The following is an 18,184-nucleotide window of genomic DNA, read 5'->3' as shown; positions in this document are numbered from 1 at the left end:
CTGAAAATACTGATAATCTTATTTAGCAACATAAAAATTAACTAAAAGAGAATGGCAACAAGTTTAAGAAGCAATAGGAATGAATTCTAGTTAAGACTGAATAAATGCACAGATCTTATTATGAAATTTTATGATACTCTTGTGAGGCATATTACAAAAAGATACTATAGATATTAAAATTTTGTATACTGAACAATTATGGTCATCAAATTACAAAGAAAAATTATGTAATGAACCTTCTGGACAAAATCAATAGGAGGCATTATCAATAAGTCTATAATATTCAAAAAATGCACTTATTTTCCAAGACCTGTAAAATAGTTGCATAATTGGATCTTGTATTAAGCCAAAATCTTAATAATTTCCCAAACTAAACAAAACAAATACCATATAACATAATCATGGAATATAGAGGTCTTTCCCAAGCAAAATGCAAAATCTCGTCACAAGCCTTGAAAGAAAACTAAAACCATCTGCCTGAGAAAAGACATTATAAACTAAGTTAAATGACAAGCAAGAGTGGGAGGATACATGCATTTTCTATGTACAAGAAATAAAATGTCTTATCAATAATATATGAGGAACTTCTATAGATCAGTTTAAAATAGGATAAATAACAGAAATAGAAATAAATGATGGAAAGTATTAAAAAGCAGTGCTAAAGAAAAAAGTAAACGTATTTTCTAGAGATAAATTATGATTAATTTCATACCAAAAAATTGCATCTTCTTTAAGATTTTCTTGGCTATTCTTAGCCCCTTAATCTGCAATATTAATTTTAGAATTAAGGTGTTGAGTTCCACAAATTATATAATTATGTTTGGGTTGAATCTGATTTATGGATAACTTAGTATAATGTGGAAATATTTGACAACTGTACAATGTAAGGCTTTATATTTTTTCAGATTTTCTTTTATGACAGTGAACAAAATTTTTCATTTTTATTCATACATGTTTTTCTGACTTTTTGTATATAATTTGCATTGACTTTTTAACTTGCCACTTTATAGCTTTTTTAAATTATTTAAGATCAGTGGTTAGTTGACTCTGTTGGGATTTATTAGATGATCATATCTCATATAATATGTAAATAATAATAACTATTTTCATTCCTACCTTATTAACCTCATTTATTTATCTTATTTTATTGCATTAGCAATAAATGAAGAGTAGAACAATAATGAATAGTAATAGCAGTTAAGGGGCATTATTGCCTTGATACTGACTTCAACAGTAGTTCACCAGATGTTCTGTAGTACAGAGATTTAAGCTAACCCTCTATTTTTTATTTATAAATTTCATCAAGAAGATATGAATATCACATTTTAATATCAGAACATTTAAAAAATGTATACCTCCATAATATTTTGAGTTTTGAAAAAAAAAGGCTATATTTGACACATCAGAACAGATATATGGTATATTTTGTTTTAATTTTTCTTTGTACTAAAATCCTGTAATTGTTTGTATTTATAAACAGATATTTGAGGTGGTGCCAGCAACAGGGTTTTGATTTATAATATCCATTCATTCTATGCATATCAAAGTGTTTTAGATGATGCTTTCATATAACAAGCATGACTCAAGTATAAGTGAGAGGTAATATGCATTTGAAGATAAAATAATAAAGAATTTTGATCATACAAAGAAAATTTCAATAAAACCACTATTTCTTAAATTTCTGTATATAATACTATACTGAAAACTGTCTTGGTGGATATGACTCTTACTGGGGTAGCAAAAGCAATTATATAGAATAATACACATGCAAAACAAAGCATTGTGGAAGTTATTGTGGAAAGTTTTTGTGGATAAGACTTGCGTTTCCATATGGGTCAGAGACATTATGATGGCAATTTCTTGTGTCTGCACTGTATACATTTATTGAAATGTCAGTTCTTAATATTAAATAAATATGTATCATTAAAGAACAATATATTTAAAGAGGCAGATATATTTATTTATTTGAGAAGCAGTGGTTCCCTAGAAGTATAAAAGAACAATTACGGATACTTTTCTATTGATCAGAATGTAAAACTAAAGGAAGAGAGAGAGGTAAAATGAGAAATACCATTGGTTAGTGCTCTGAGGGCTCCAAATTCTCCTGAAAAATGAGCAAAGGTATGGTAGAGTTATCCTTAAATATGGAGTTATACTTCACTTGTAAATGTGTATGATAAATATCTTTATAAAAGTTAAAAGACAAGTCAAAAATTGGGAGAAATATGAAAATACATGTGTCCCCCACTTTTAAAAGGCCACATTATATTACTTGGCCTTGACAAAAGACCTACTTTAGGGGCATGCAGGGGGCTCAGTCCATTAAGCACCCAACTCTTGATTTCAGCTCAGGTCTTGATCTCAGAGTGGTGAGGTCAAGCCCCCCCCCCCCCCCCCGGACTCTACCCTGGGTGTGGAACCTACTTAAAACAAAACAAAGCAAACAAACAAACAAAACCCAACTTTGTACCTGTTATCCCTGCTATCTGAAAGAAATTCAAAGAGGATTTTCACTTTAAGGCAGAGGCAGCACGTACCCCAAGTAGTCAGAGTGGCGCCACCAAGCTCCTTCCTTGGGAACTACACTCAGCATGAAGCCACCGGAGCTTTGAATGGTGTCTGTGAGCACCTGTGCTTTATCTTGATTTATTAATGCATCTGTTAGCAAGATGTGTCCTAAAGAATCAGAAAAGCCTAAGAGAGGTTAGTTTTGGCTCTGGGAATGCTCAAAACTTTCTCTGTATAAATTAATGGTAATTGCTTCTTTACCTTACACGATTTCAGCTTAGAAAAGGTTTCCTAAGAACCCTCCACTTTCAGATAGTGCGGAAAACTTTTAGCGCGTAAAAGTCTAGTATTCACAACAACTGTAAAAAATCAACATGTAAAATAATATAGTAGCCAAACAGGATATCAGACCAAAAAAACAGGCATTTCACAGATTTAAAACAGGATTACCATAATCCTATAAGGGTGGAGTCAGGATATGAATTTTTATTAGTTTAGTTCATATTTACATGCAGGTTTCATGTGTATCTCTAATACAGGATCAGAATTAAAAAATATATTTGCCGGCATACCTATAATGAGTAGTATTATAAATATAAATAGTATTATATACATTATTTTTTAAGTTTCTTAAGGAAATTATTTGAAGTATTCATTTCTTGTAAGATTTAAAAAAGAAAGCCAGGGTAATCAAAGATGAGCTCTACTAAATCAGGAAAAAATTATGATATTTTTTCACAACAGATTTAATGAAAGTTTCTTTCATTTTAACCAAAATGAGATAATTGAAAAAATAATAATTGAAGGAATTAATTCAAATTCATAGACGAATACTAGAAAAGACTGAACATTAAGTTGACCAAATACTGTTTTTTTTCTAAATAAGTTGCTTTAAATAATTGTAAAATACCCTATCAGGGATAATATCAAGGCAGATTTTTACAAGATCCTTGATACTGCCCCTGTCTCTATTTTAGGCACTTCAGTTTTGACAGGTATCCTGCAATAAGCCAGAGGCATAGGAGAATGGCTCTGGGGAGAGAAACTCCAGATTTCAGCTGTGAAGTTGATGAGTTTGAGGTTCCTTCCTAATATCCAAAGAGTTGGGTCTAATATGTTGTTGGAAATTCCATTCCCAAATATAGGAGAAACTGCGATGCAAAGGTACATTTTGGAGAAGTTAAAAAAATCAATGAAAACTGAAACTGTGGAAATCAATGAGACAGCCGAGGAAACATTTGCAGTATTAAGATGAGGACTTAGAAGAGACATTTCAGAAAAACAAATCAAATTTTGGGAAGGAAAAAGTTGTTGTTGTTGTTGTTTTAAGATGTATTTATTTATTTTGGGGGGATGGAGAGGGGCAGAGGAAGAGGGTGGGTCTTAGGCAGACTCTGCGCTGAGCATGTAGCCCGGCACAGGGCTCGATCTCACCACCCTGAGATCATGACCTGATCCAAAACTAAGAGTCCCAAGCTTAACCGACTGCACCACCTAGGAAAAGGGGTTTTAAAAAAATGTTTCTAAAAGAATGGTCAAAGATGTAAGAAGAAAAGTAGGTGGTCTGTATATGCATGTGGAGTGTGTGTGTGTCTGTGTGTGTGTGAATGTTCTCACCTAAAGCAAAGGAAAAGTGGTGCAGATGACCAGTGTGGTAAACTGTACCACGCAGCAAAGTGCCTCTAAAATGTAGGGGGGGGGGTTGACAGCTTGCCAGATGGGCCTGGGCGATAGCTAGTTATCTAGGGAAGGACAGTTACCTACTTTTTTCATTGATGAAACAACCTGAATATTTTCAAATACTTAAAAAAAGATCCAGAAGAGAGGAAGTGAATAAAGATAAGAGTATGCTATTAAAGAAATCCCTGGGAAGACAGAAGAGCATTGAATCAGGGCAGAGATGAAGAAATCGGATTTTAGTTGCAGAAGAAACTCTTATCCATGTATATGTATTTTCTCCCTTTCTTTCTTTTGTTGTTTTTTCTTTTCTTTATTTTTTTTTCTTTTTTCTTTTTATTTTTTTGGCCTTTTTGAAGAAGTTGATCCAGTTCCTATCTAATGCATTTTATTTTCTCTCTGCAATGAGAAGAAAGGTCATCCAAGAGTGAGAGGATTAAACTGCATTTAATGGGATTGGGAAAAGAGCAAAAGAGTTAGTGTGGGGAATAGAAAATAAACCTCAGTAGGGGACTTAAAAGGATTTCCAGCTGGTGGTGAAGTCTGGTTTGATACCATGGTCTCCAAAATGTAATGAAGGAAGGCAGGCCCCATGCCCAACGGCTGCACATATGAGAGCAGTGAGTACTGAGAGCAGAGATCATTTCTTTATTTAGTTGCAATATGGTCCTGTATTAAACTTTACTGTTACTTTTTTATTATCCACCAAGTATTCACAATATCCAAATGGCATTGCCATCTGAACATGGAAAAAAATTTTAAAAATAAATAAAAGCTGTTCCTATCAACAAGTAGATACATAAATGTCATAAAGTTTCCTTTCTCTTTCTTAAAACTCAATTCTCCCCTTAACAGCTTGTGCCATTCCCAAATCCTTATAGAATAGTTGCTATATTTGTTTACTTACTATTCACTTAAAATTATGAGTATATAAAGATATTCCCATACATATCATATATACAAGGATGTCTGGGAATAGACCAAACTTTATCTTCTAATATGTTCAGACATTTTGGTATGCATAGGCTTTCCAGCTTTCAACAGTCTTTGTTGTAGACTCTATTTGCATAGTCCATGTTTTCTCCAAATACTTAATATTAGAAAGTTTTGTAATCTTAGCATCTGTTCAATTACAAAACAAAACAAAACAAACAACACCCTCATGTGTTACAATTTGCCATACCTGTATATCAAAACTACAGTACGTAAAAGGGAATTTGCATAATTAGAAACAAATTTGCTGTTCTATTACACTACTGGAATGTGAAATTTCAACAAGTGATACAAAGAACATCTTGCTATATAAACATTTCCAGAAAACAAAGTATTTACTTCTTTTAACTTCAGGTGAAGATACTGGAGTGAAGAATAAGAAAGCTTCTAACTAAATTTTTCATTTATAGTGCACAAATTTAAATTTAAAATTCCCAGTAGATAGACATAGATAAAATTCACAGTAAATAGAAGCAAGTTATGTTTTTGAGTTGCAAGTTAAGATGAAGATGCACTATTGCAAAAGTAAGCATTAGAAATGCACAAAAACAAAATAAATATGTACATAGTAATAAATGATATATCATAACAAGCATGATCTTTGGAATTAAACTCTTGAGATACATTTTCACTAGGAAGTAAAATAGTGTTCTCAGATTTAGAAGTTCCCCAAAACAATTTCATAGAACATTAATTTATATGCATAATTTAAGGAACTATAGAAATCAAATGATATATGTGGTATAAGAATTATGTTTAAAATATTCATAGAAATATTTCCTTAAAGTTCAATATTTAATAATTTGATTCACCAAATAAATCAGTGTCTGCAGGATTTCACAATAGGTAATAACAACAATAAAGATCTAAAAGTCAATGTTATATTAAAAACATTCCAGATCCATTTGAAAAATTAAACCTATCTTTTAAACCAGGTAATTAAATATTCAGCTTCTGGATCATAGCATCCCTCTAAAATATTTTGTTTGCTCATTCATTTAATCTGTCATTATCGACTCACATATATGGACCACTATATTCTATGTATCATATGATAAGATGGAAATATCGAGAGCAGTTCTTACTCCTATGTTGTACCCTAGTCCTTGCAGGAACATATGCTATGTAATAACAGAAGAAGTACCATAGTAGAGATTCATACACAGGATTCATACACTGTATGGATGTGAGGAGAAGTATTTATAGTAGATTTAGAATACAGAGCATTTATAGTAAGACTAAAAGAACTTTCCAGAATAGATTATATTTGTCTGTACTTTAAAAGTTAACCACCTGTGGATATGGAAAGAGAAGAATATAGAATATGCAATGCTACAGGGACACAAAAGTCAGTTGATAAGATATCCTTGGTTAGTTACAAATATGTATGTCTGGAACATTAGAATTGGAGGTAACATCTGAGGAAACTCCAATGACTTGTGATGAACTAATATGAAGTATCAAATTATGGTTTATTAAAAAAAAATCTAAGAAACCAGAGGGTATTTTTAATTTTGAAATGATCATAAATACACAGGAATTTGCAAAGATGGTACAGAGTCCCATTTACCTATCTCCCTACATCTTCCAATAGTCACATCTCACATAATGATAGCACAAAAAGAAAATTGGGAAATTGATAGCGATATGATAGACTACAGATTTTATTCATATCTCAACAATGTTTACATGCACTCATTTGTCTCTGTGTGCGAACTTCAATGTAATTTTAGGACATATAGATTTTTTTTTACCACCACCACAGCCAAGAAACAGAACTCTTTCATCATCTCAAAGAAACTCCTTATACTATCCTTTTGTAGCTATACCAATTCCACTATTACTAAACTCTGTTTACATTAACAGCCAATCTGTTCTCCATCCCTATGTTGGCTCAAAAGTCTTACATAAATGGAATGTATGGTATGTAGCCTTTTGAGACTGGCATTTCCACTCAGCACTTTGAGATCCATGGAGGTAGTTGCATGTGTCAATAGTTCATTCCTTTGTAATATTTCATGGTATAGATATACCACGCTTTGCATTTACTAGTTGAAGAACAACAGGGCTATTTGCAATTTTTGGCTATTACAAATAAACCTTCCATGAACATCCATGTACAATTTTTGTATGTGAACATAAGGTTTCGTCTTCCTGAGATAAATCCCAGGAGTGGAACCGTTAGGTCATATAGTAAGTGTATTTTAGTTTTATTGGATACTGCTTACTGCCAAACTATTTTCCTGAGTATTATACCATTGTACAGTCTTATCAGCAATTTATGAGAAATTCACTATATCCTTTACCTGGCCAACATTCAGTATTATCGTTATCTTATTAACTTAATCTTTCTAATACACCGGGCTTTACATTTTCATTTCCTTACTGCTTAAATTATTGAACATATTCATATGCTTACTTGCCATCAGTATGTCAGCTTTGGTGAAATATCTGCTCATGGTATTTGCCCATTTTCTAATTGAATTCCTTATTTTTTCTAAGTTTCAAGAGTTCTTTAAATATTTAAGATGCTTATCCTCTGTCCAGGATGTGGTTTGCAAATATTTTTTCCCAGTGGTAGCTTGTTTTCCCATCCTCTCAACAGGGTATTTCAAGGAGCATGCACTTTAAATTTTGATGAAGTGCAATTTATCAATATTTTTTTTACAGATCGTGAAATGCCATGCTTAATATTTGTTGAAAAGTCACTCATACTTCATTTAATTGTCTTTGTAAATTTGCCAAAATGTAATTGTGCACACTTGTGTGGGTCTATTTCTGGCTTTTCTATTTATCCTTTGATCTATGTGTCTATACCTTCTCAATACCACACTATCTTGATTGCTGTAGATAATTAGTATTCCTAAAATTAGGTAGAGTGTTTCCTCTCACTTTATTTTTTTAAACACTCGCTCTAGGTATTCCAGTACAATTTAATTTCCATAAATTTTATTATGTTTGTTGATAGGGGTGCCTGGGTTGTTCAGTTGGTCAAGCGACTGCCTTCTGCAAAGGTCATGATCTCAGGGTCCTTAGATGTAGTGGGAAGGGCCCACATAGGGCTCCCTGCTTAGGGGGGAATCTGCTTTTCCCTCTCCCTTTGCTCCTCTCCCCTGCTCATGCGGTCTCTCTCAAATAAATAAATAAAATCTTTAAAAAAAACAATGTTGATATAAAAAAACAAAAACCAAAAAACAACAAGTTGCTGGGATTTTAGTAGGCATTGTGCCTATCCTAAAGATCAATCTGGGGATAATTGACATATTAACTATGTCAAATCTCCCAAATCATGAGCATAATATGTCTCTTCCTTTATTTATCAGGTTTTTTGGTAATTTTTCTGTGTATAGGTTCCATACATGTTTCGTTAGATTTAAATTTAAGTATTTCATTTCCTTTGAAACAATTTTAAATGGTACTGTATTTTAAATTGTGGTTTCTGAATGTTCATTTCTAGTACATAGAAACAATTGATTTTTGGATTTTTTATTATGTTCTGTGACTTTGCTGAATTAGATTATTATTTCTAGATTGTAAGTCCCTCATGATTTTCTTATTTTTCTATATCAAATGATATGAACATATAAGTTTTCTTTATTAGTTTATCAATGTGGTTGATCATTTTGATTGATTTTCAATAATTAAATAATCTTGCATTTGTGGAATAAATCACACCTGATCATAGAGTATAATTATTACACATAATATATTTATTTTCTTTTATATGTTCCAAAGTAATAATTGCTTTTGAAAATATATCCTTTAATAAAAAAATTTTTTAATATTATTTTTTATTTAGGAATCTTTAATGTAATTGGTTTTAGTTGATGAAGTTTTGCTTGCAATATTATTTGTGTGAATAGAATTTGATGTTTTTCAAAAAGTTACTAGATATTCTATGTATTAACATGTCTTTTAAAAGTATGAATCCATTTTATCTATGTTTAAAAATACTCTATGCGATCCATCAATACATCTTTTTGTATTAAATTTAAATAAAAAAACGTGAATCCAGTATTTAAACTCTTCCTTCTCTAACGGATTATTAAAATAACTTCCTTTTTCTGAGCTTGAGAACTTTTGGTAGCATTTATTAACTACTGATGTTGATGATATTTAAATAGCATTAAAATGATTTTTTGGTAACACATTTAGTAAGAGTGCTAGATGCCTAGCATATGTGTTAGTTCATAGAATCTTCATGTGGGTCAATGACTAAAGCACTAAAAATGATTTATAATATTTTGTTTTTATCATGTTGCTTTTAACATGCAAACCTATTTGCTAACACCAAAGGAGTAGATACTATTATTAGGCCAGTTTATAGATGAGGAAAGCAATGCCCAAAAATCTAACTAATTTTCTATTTTTACATAGATAGTAAAGATTTTATTGATTGATTGATTTTTCAGAGAGAGAGAGAGAGAGCGCATGTGTGGGCATACACACGTACACATGAGTAGGGGGAGGGGCCTACGGAGAGGAGAGGGAGAGAATCTCAAGCAGACCCTCCTAGCTAAGCTTGGAGCCTGACAGGGGCCTCAACCTCATGTTCTGAGATCATGACCTGAGCCAAAACCAAGAGTCGGGTGCTTAAACGACTAAGCCACCCAGGCGCCCTTATTTTACACAGATAGTAATGATGAAATTTGTAACTAAACCCACATGTTAGCCAAACTCACTTTCTCTCTACTTTATATAATGAAGTATTATAATTCAACATGCTATAGTACAATTACAACATTTTCTTAGTGTCTCAAAACGATGTAACCATTTTAGGCTATTGTACTAGTAATTTATTGCTGTATTATTACTCTGTGAAAGAGCACCCCAAAACTGAGAATTTTAAACAATAATTCACTGTTCCTGATAGGTTAAAAATTGGCCAAGGTGGAGGGGTTCTGGTATCTGCTGGTCTCCCTTAAGTGGCTGCTACTGAAGCTAGGTGGCTTTGCATCTGGGAAGTATATGGATCTTGGCTGGGGTATCTCAGCTCTCTTCCATGTAGTATTTATCCTCCAGCAAGATAGTACTGTCTTGCTTTCATGAATAAGACAAAGGTCTAGGAGAAAATGTGTAGAACCCTGTCAAGGCTTAGGTTCAGAAAGTTCGCTGATAAAATAAATCTTCTGGCTATTTCAGATTCAGGGAGTGAAGATATAGACTATTCCCTTTCATAGCAGTTCTGGAAAAATATTTACTTATTTATTTCAGAGAGAGAGAGAGCTGAGCCCAGAGCCTGATGTGGGGCTTGATCCCACACCCTGATATCATGACCTGAGTTGAAACCAAGAGTCAAATGCTTAACTGACTGAGCCACCCAGGCACCCCTGGAAATATATATTTTAAAAGGGATGAATATAGTAATGAATAGAGAATTAGGACAATCATTCAATCATAGCCTACATAATTATGAGACAGGGAAACTGAAAGGACCCCATGAAAGAAAAAGCTTTTGCTTTCTTTTCTTTTCTTTCTTTTTTTAAATTCTTTTGCTTCTTATCCAGTTTTTATTCTTGCTAGGACCTGCACCCCCACCCCACTCTACATATGCCTTGTAATACAAATAGCATATGTCCTCCTTGTAAGGGACAGAGATAATGATATCTTTGGAGTCTTCCAGTGCTATAAATAATATCTAAGGTATGACTGGGAGGGGTCCTCATGAATGTTCTCCAAGACCACTGACTCCAAACACCTTGACACCAAGACCCCTGGCTTCAGGGAATGAGTGACTTGTTAAGAACTCCTGGACCCTGTCCTTATTCTGAACAGTTCCCGGATACCTAGGAGGACACGTGCACCTGACCACAATCACCAATAAAAACCCCAGACTCCAAGCAAAGAGGAGATTCATGCTCTTTTCCTTTTTAAATCTCCTAGATGCTCCGTCCATTTCTCTCTCTCTCTATGTGTGTGTGTGTGTGTGTATGTATATATATATATGTGTGTGTGTATATATATATATATATCTTCAATAAACTCTGCTTTCACTTCCTGCTGGCTCACATTTGATTTCCACCCTGCTTGAAGCCAAGAACCCTCCTGGCTAGTCCTGCAGGACCCCTGCTTGGTCCTCAACTGGCCTGCCTGCATTAATTATACTACGTCTCAAGCTATTTATTTCCAAACTTCATTTCACACTTTAAAATTACAGAGTGATATTCCCTCTTATTAAGTAATTAGTCACACTTTTTACCAAAAGCAAAACCTAAGAAAACAGTAGTCTTTTTGATTTTGTTTTTATGAATTAGTCAATTGTATAACTGTAGTTTGCTGGGCAAATTGGAATATTTCTATCTATGATTTTTGTGGATTCTTCTTTAAAATTTTTATTTTTATTTATTTATTTATTTATTTATTTATTTATTATTTACGAGATCTATAGAGAGAGAGCATAAGTTGGGGGAGGGCTAGAGGGAGAAGGAGATGGACCATCAGACTCCCCACTGAGCATAGAACCTGATGCGGGGCTCATTCTCAGGACCCCAAGATCATGAACTGAGCAGAAGTTGTAGGCCTACCCCATTGAGCCACCTTGGTCCCCTGATTTTGTGGATTCTTTACCACCACCACCACCATTTTTTCTCCCTGTAACATATTTGGAAGTCATCTGTTATTTTCCCTAAGAAAATTAACTTTCATCAAGTGTCATCAAATATATTTTACCATTATTAATTCTGCTGGTCTTTAAGCTGTACCAAAGATAAATAAGACAAAGAGGGCCTGGGCATCAGGGACTTCCAGATCTATGTTTTAACTTCAACATTTTATGTAGGTTTTGATATAGGTACAGAATTTTTTTTTTTTGAGATTTACAAAATGCAGTGGTTTGACAGCAAACTGAAGCAATTCTCAATTTTTTTTTAATTTTTAAGGGTTGAAAATTTAAATACAAGTTCTCCTAATACATATTCCTTGAATATGTGCTATCTGCAGGATTTGAGTTACATCTATTGCTTGTGAATTTTTTGCTTGTTTTCTAATCTGTACTGCAGTGTTGAGAAAGCTTTATGACTCGATTCTGCTGAGAATTGTGGAGCCAGGTGAATGCTTTCAGGCATTTCTAGCTGGTAGCATTACTATCAATAGGCTAAGAGGAGCACAAAACAGTTGTATGCATTAGCGATTATATTTGTCTTCTAGAATAAATTATTTAAATAACATTGAAAGACGAAAGGTTGATATTTTTCTCATGTAAAGGAATTCCAAAGCGGGGAGGCATCATAACTGTTGCGGAAAGGCTATGGCATCATCAACATCCCAATTTCCTCTCTCACAAGCATCATCTTAGCTCCCTTAATCTATAGTCAGGCTCATCTTATGTCCAATGTGCTTTCCTGTGCAGGTTCAGTCACCATCTCTGTGTTTCAAACAAAAAAATAAGACTTTCTGAAATAAGCTTTCAGAAACGGCCATGTAAAAAAAAAAAAAAAAACAACTTTCTTTAAAGAGCTTTCTTAGAAAACCAACCCAGTAATTCTCCTTATATCCAATTGATCCTACCAATATAAAACTAAATAAAACTAAGAAATAAGGCGAATATCCAGCAATAAGTCAGAATTCTGATACTAGAGAAGTTTGAAAAACGATGAATGTTGCATAAGTACTTTGTGCTCCAAATGCTGATTAACCATAGTGCATTCAGTAAGATCCCATTGATGCCATGTAAGAGATTCTAGTCAGCAAATATGTTTGGATGTCAAAATCACACACAACACAACTTTCAGGGTTGCATGTGGGAAGTGGGCATTAAGTTAGACTAGTATGTAGGTGGTACTAATTGAGTTGGGAAGTACAGAAACTACAAAACCATAGGAGGCATTTCCAAATCCATCTGATTCAATCAAATGAAAATAAAAGTCAAAATTACTTTCATTCTACCCCTAGAGATATTTATCATAGAAGCGAAACAAAGATGAGAGGTGTGCATTTGAGCAGAACAGGATTATAAACAGTATATTAAAAGGAAAGAGAAAAGTTTGGAAGTTCAATTGGTTCTATAGATAGTATATCTGAAACGCAGCTAGGCACTGAGAATTATTAAATATTTGGGGAAATAATAAGAAAAAAGAGAGCTAATCTTCAAATATTTACCCTTAGGAAATTTGACATGTTCATATAGGTATATATGAAACTTACTTCTAAATAAGAAGCAATTTAACATGCACACAAACACTTACTGTCACACAAATTTCATATAATTTTAATTCACATCTATCATAATATTTATTTGTTGAATAGATGTGCTTTGTATTGGATTGTTGGTAAAGGTTGAAGATTTTCAATGGCTGAGATTTTCACAGTGAAAAACAGTGAAGATGTCTTCTACCAGACAGAGGCTCTCTCCAGCTCGGTATTCTGCATTCCTGATCTGCTCTAACCCTTAGTGAGCATATACACTGTGCAGTGAAACCAAGAGCTGAATTTGCTTTTAATTACCTGTCTGTTTTATTTATTCTTCTAAGAGAGATCGAGTCTGGAAACTCCCTACAGGTCTTCTCTGTAATCATTAAGCATTTCAAGGAGCAGTTGGTTTATATTAAAAGTTCAATAGGGCATAACTATTTCTCCTCATCTTCTGAAGTAAAATAATTCACTCTTGTTCAGGTGTTATATGAGACACCATTTCATTTGAAGAGGCAGAGAAGATTAATGAGTTTGAAGGCAATCGAGCTGTATTTTCAAATAGTAAAAGCAATGAACTAGACGTACATTGTTTATTTTCTACTCTAAAGGCAATATAATTGTACTACATATTGGTCTGTAAAGAAATAAAACCATGTTGCAGCAATCCTCAGGTCAACAAACATTCAAGCCACCACAATATTGAAGGTGGAGCCTGGCTGAACACAGAATTCAAAGAAGGAAACTAGGGAAAATTAACATCTTGGATTTCAAAAGAACTCTAATGGAAATGATAAACCTAAAGTCTAAAGAATTTATTTTTAATTTTAAAAAGTAGAAGAGAAAAGAACATTTCAGAAGTCATTTTTAAAGGCATTGTCTAAGTGGATTATATCCAACGCAAAGCCTATCCTAGAGGAAGGCAATATTTGGTTTGCCCAGAACAAAAATAATGAAATCTTGATTAATTAAACTTAACGAAAACTTGTCATTTCTCTAAGTATGTGCTGTTTATTAAAATATTTTTCAGTTGAGGAAAAGAACACAACAAAATATCTCATTTTAGTTAGGTCTTTGGAGGCATGGTAAGCTTTCAGTTTCTAACACTGATTAAGCATGATGAATTATACTAATCCCTGAATAGATATTTTTTCCAAAAAAGACATACAGATAGCCAATAGACACATGAAAAGATGCATGACATCATTCATCATCAAGGAAATACAAATTAAAACCACAATGATATATCACCTTATACCTATGAGAATGGCTAAAATAAAAAAAAGACAATAAATAACAAGTGTTGGGGACGATGTGGAGAAGAAGAAACCATTGTGCACTATTGGTGGAAACGTAAACTGTTGCAGCCATTGTGAAACAGTATGGAGATTCCTCAGAAAAATTAAAAATAGAAATCCATATGACCTAACAATTCCACTACTAAGTATTAATTCAAAACACACAAAAACACTAATTCAGAAAGATACATGCACCCTTATATTTTTTGCAGCATTTTTTTTCTTTACAATAACCAAGATATAGAAGCAACCTAAGTAACCTAAGTGTCCATGAATGGGTAATGGAGATGTTACACACACACACACACACACACACACACACACACACACACACGCTAGGATATTATGTTGCCATAAAAATAATGAGATTTTGCCATTTCTAATAATATGGATGGACCTAGAGAGTATTATGCTGAGTAAAATACATCAGACTAAAAAAGACAAATACCATATAATTTCACTTATATGTGGAATCTGAAAAACAAACAAAAAGCAAAATCAGATCTATAAATAGAGAACAAATTGATGTTTGACAGAGGGGAGGTGGGTAGGAAGATAGACAAAATGGGTAAAGGGGAGTGGGAGATACAGGCTTCCAGTTATGGAATGAAAAAATCATGGGAATAAAGGGCACAGCATAGGGAATATAGTCAATGATACTGTAATAGCATTGTACAAGGACAGATGGTAGCTACACTTGTGTTGAGCACAGCATAACATATAGAGATGTTGAATCATTGTGTTGCACACCTGGAATTAATGTACCATTGTGTGTCAATTATACTCAAATAAAATTTTTTAAAAAAATATACTAATCCTTTCAAACTATTCTGATTTTCAGAACGTATTTAATAATTTCTATTTAAATAAAGTTTAAAAAATTCCCCAATTGTGTAATTCTTTAATCTTGTCATACTTAGTTCATGTGTGTGTTTCCAAATTCTTCCAAAATTCTTTAACTATAGTTTTTAAGAGGTTCTGGAAACAATTTTTGTGATCTCAAAAGGATTTCATAGTATTTATTTTGTGTTTAAATTTTAATGATAATAAAGTTCAGTAATTGATTAATTTATGATTAAAATTGTTTTTTCTTTAAAATGATTAAAATGTGTCATATTACTAATTTTTTTGTTTCTTTAGCTAATAAACTATTTCTAGAGCACTTTAAGTTTACAGAACAATTGAGTTAAAAGTACAGAGAGCTCATAAACACCCCCCACATCACTCCATCCCCAGTCTCCCCATTACTAATATCTTGCTTTTGTGTGGAAATTTTTTACAATAGAGAAGCCAATATTGATACATTATTGGTAACTAGTGTCGATAGTTTTCATTAGAGTTCACTGTGTATTGTACATCCTAAGAGTTTGGACAAATATATAGTGTAATATGTCCACCAATTTGAGTAACATGCAGAATAATTTCTGTCCAAAAAATCCCCTTTGCTTCTTCCTTCCCTTGACTATTTAGCAATCACCACTCTTTTTTACAGTCTCCATAGTTTTGCCTTTACCAGAATGTCAAATAGTTCAAATCGCAATGTGTAGCCTTTTCAGATGGGATTTGTTCACTTAGCAATATGCATTTAAGGTTTCCCCATGTCCTTTAATGTCTTAATAATTCATTTCTTTTTAGTGCTGAATATTTTTTTTTAAAGATTTTATTTATTTATTTGACAGAGACAGAGACAGCCAGCGAGAGAGGGAACACAAGCAGGGGGAGTGGGAGAGGAAGAAGCAGGCTCATAGCAGAGGAGCCTGCTGTGGGGCTCGATCCCATAGCACCGAGATCACGCCCTGAGCCGAAGGCAGACGCTTAACCGCTGTGCCACCCAGGCGCCCCTAGTGCTGAATATTTTTTCATTATATGAGTGTACCCCATTTATTTACTGATTCACCTACTGATGGACATCTTGGTTGCTTACAAGTTTTGCAATTATGAATAAAGCTTCTATAAACATTCATGTGCAGTATTCTTGTGGACATCTTTTAAAGTCCCTTGGGTAAATACCAAGGAGTATGATTCCTGGATCATATGTTAAATATATGTTTAACTTTGTAAGAAACTGCCAAACTATCTTCCAAAGTGGCTGTAACATCTTGTATTCCGACCCACATCCTCACCAGTATTTGGTATTAGATTTTAGACATTCTAAGTAAGTTTGTAGTGGTATCTCATTGTTATTTTGTACCCTAACGATGTGATGATTAGCATTATTTTCCACCTGTATAACCTATTTGGTGAGGTATCTGTTCACTTTTGCCCACTTTTTTTTTTTTTTAAGAATTTATTTATTTATTTGACAGAGAGAAAGAAACAGCCTGAGAGAGAGGGAACACAAGCACGAGGAGTGGGAGAGGAAGAAGCAGGCTCCCAGGGGCGCAGGAAGCCCGATGAGGGGCTCCATCCCAGGACCCTGGGATCACACCATGAGCTGAAGGCAGACGCTTAATGACTGAGCCACCCAGGCATCCCACTTTTGCCCACTTTTTAATCAGGTTGTTTGTTTCCTTGTTTTTGAGTTAAGTACTGTTTGCATATTTTAGATTCCAGTCCTGTAACAGATATGTATTTGCAAATATTTTCTCCAAATCTGTGGCTTATCTTTTCATTTTCTAAACAATGTCTTTTGCCCAGCAGTAGTTTTTAATATTAATGAATATTAATGAATTAATATTAATGAATCAATTTTTCTTTCTTCAATAGTGCTTTGGCACTAAACCTAAAGTTACCACTAAACCCAAAATCACCTAGATTTTATGTTATCCTCTAGGAGACTCATCTTTGTGCATTTTACATTTATACCCATAGCACATTTTGAGTTAATTTTGTGAAATGGGTAAGTTTTTGTTTTGTTTTGTTTTTTGCATGTGGATATCCAGTTGTGCTGGCACCATTTTTTGAAAAGACTCTCCTTTCTCCTTTGTCAAAGATCAGTGGTCTATATTTATCTGGGTTTGTTTCTGGACTCTATTTTGTTTCTTTGATTATTTGTCTATTCTTTTGCTAGTACTGCCCTTTCTTTATCACTATCACTTTATACTAAGCCTTGAAGCTCTGTTGTGTCAGTCTTCTCATTTTGTTTTTTTCTCCATTAATATTGTGTTAGCTATTATGGTTCTTTTGGTTTTCCTTTTAAACTTTAGATTAGTCTTCAGAAAATTTGGGAAAAAAAAACACCTAATGTTGAAAAGTGATCAAGAGACTTAATTTTTGAGTTAGTATTATTCTGTTAATGATAGGTTAAGATAGCTTTTGTCTTTGTTTCAATCAAAGAATATTAACAGCCTTGTTTGAGTATTGCTATATAATTGTGTGTGTACATATATACATATGAATATTATTATTCTATATTACAGGGAATTTTCAGTTTATTTTTACTCATAAGGCTTTTTCTTTTTTTTAATGTTAATAATCAATTTTTTTCTGTAGTCTACCATCTATTTAATCAAGGATATGGGCAAGAATAGGTTCTTCCTAAGTAAGGTGGGTGAGGTATATCCCATGAATTATTGTTTACCCAATAAATAAGTATACAACAAATAATATCAGCTTATTAAAGAAAACAGAAATGCTGGCTT

The 18,184-nt window shown here is 33.3% G+C and overlaps 1 pseudogene; it reads right to left on the bottom strand.

Moving 5' to 3' along the window:
• Positions 1-18,184, bottom strand: part of LOC100477758 — a 31,916-nt pseudogene that overhangs the window by 9,021 nt on the left and 4,711 nt on the right.

The sequence above is a fragment of the Ailuropoda melanoleuca genome, chromosome 10, assembly GCF_002007445.2.
Source record: "Ailuropoda melanoleuca isolate Jingjing chromosome 10, ASM200744v2, whole genome shotgun sequence".
NCBI lineage: Eukaryota > Metazoa > Chordata > Mammalia > Carnivora > Ursidae > Ailuropoda > Ailuropoda melanoleuca.
The sequence above is the reverse complement of the archived record's forward strand: the minus strand, read 5'-3'. Positions and strand labels throughout refer to the sequence as shown.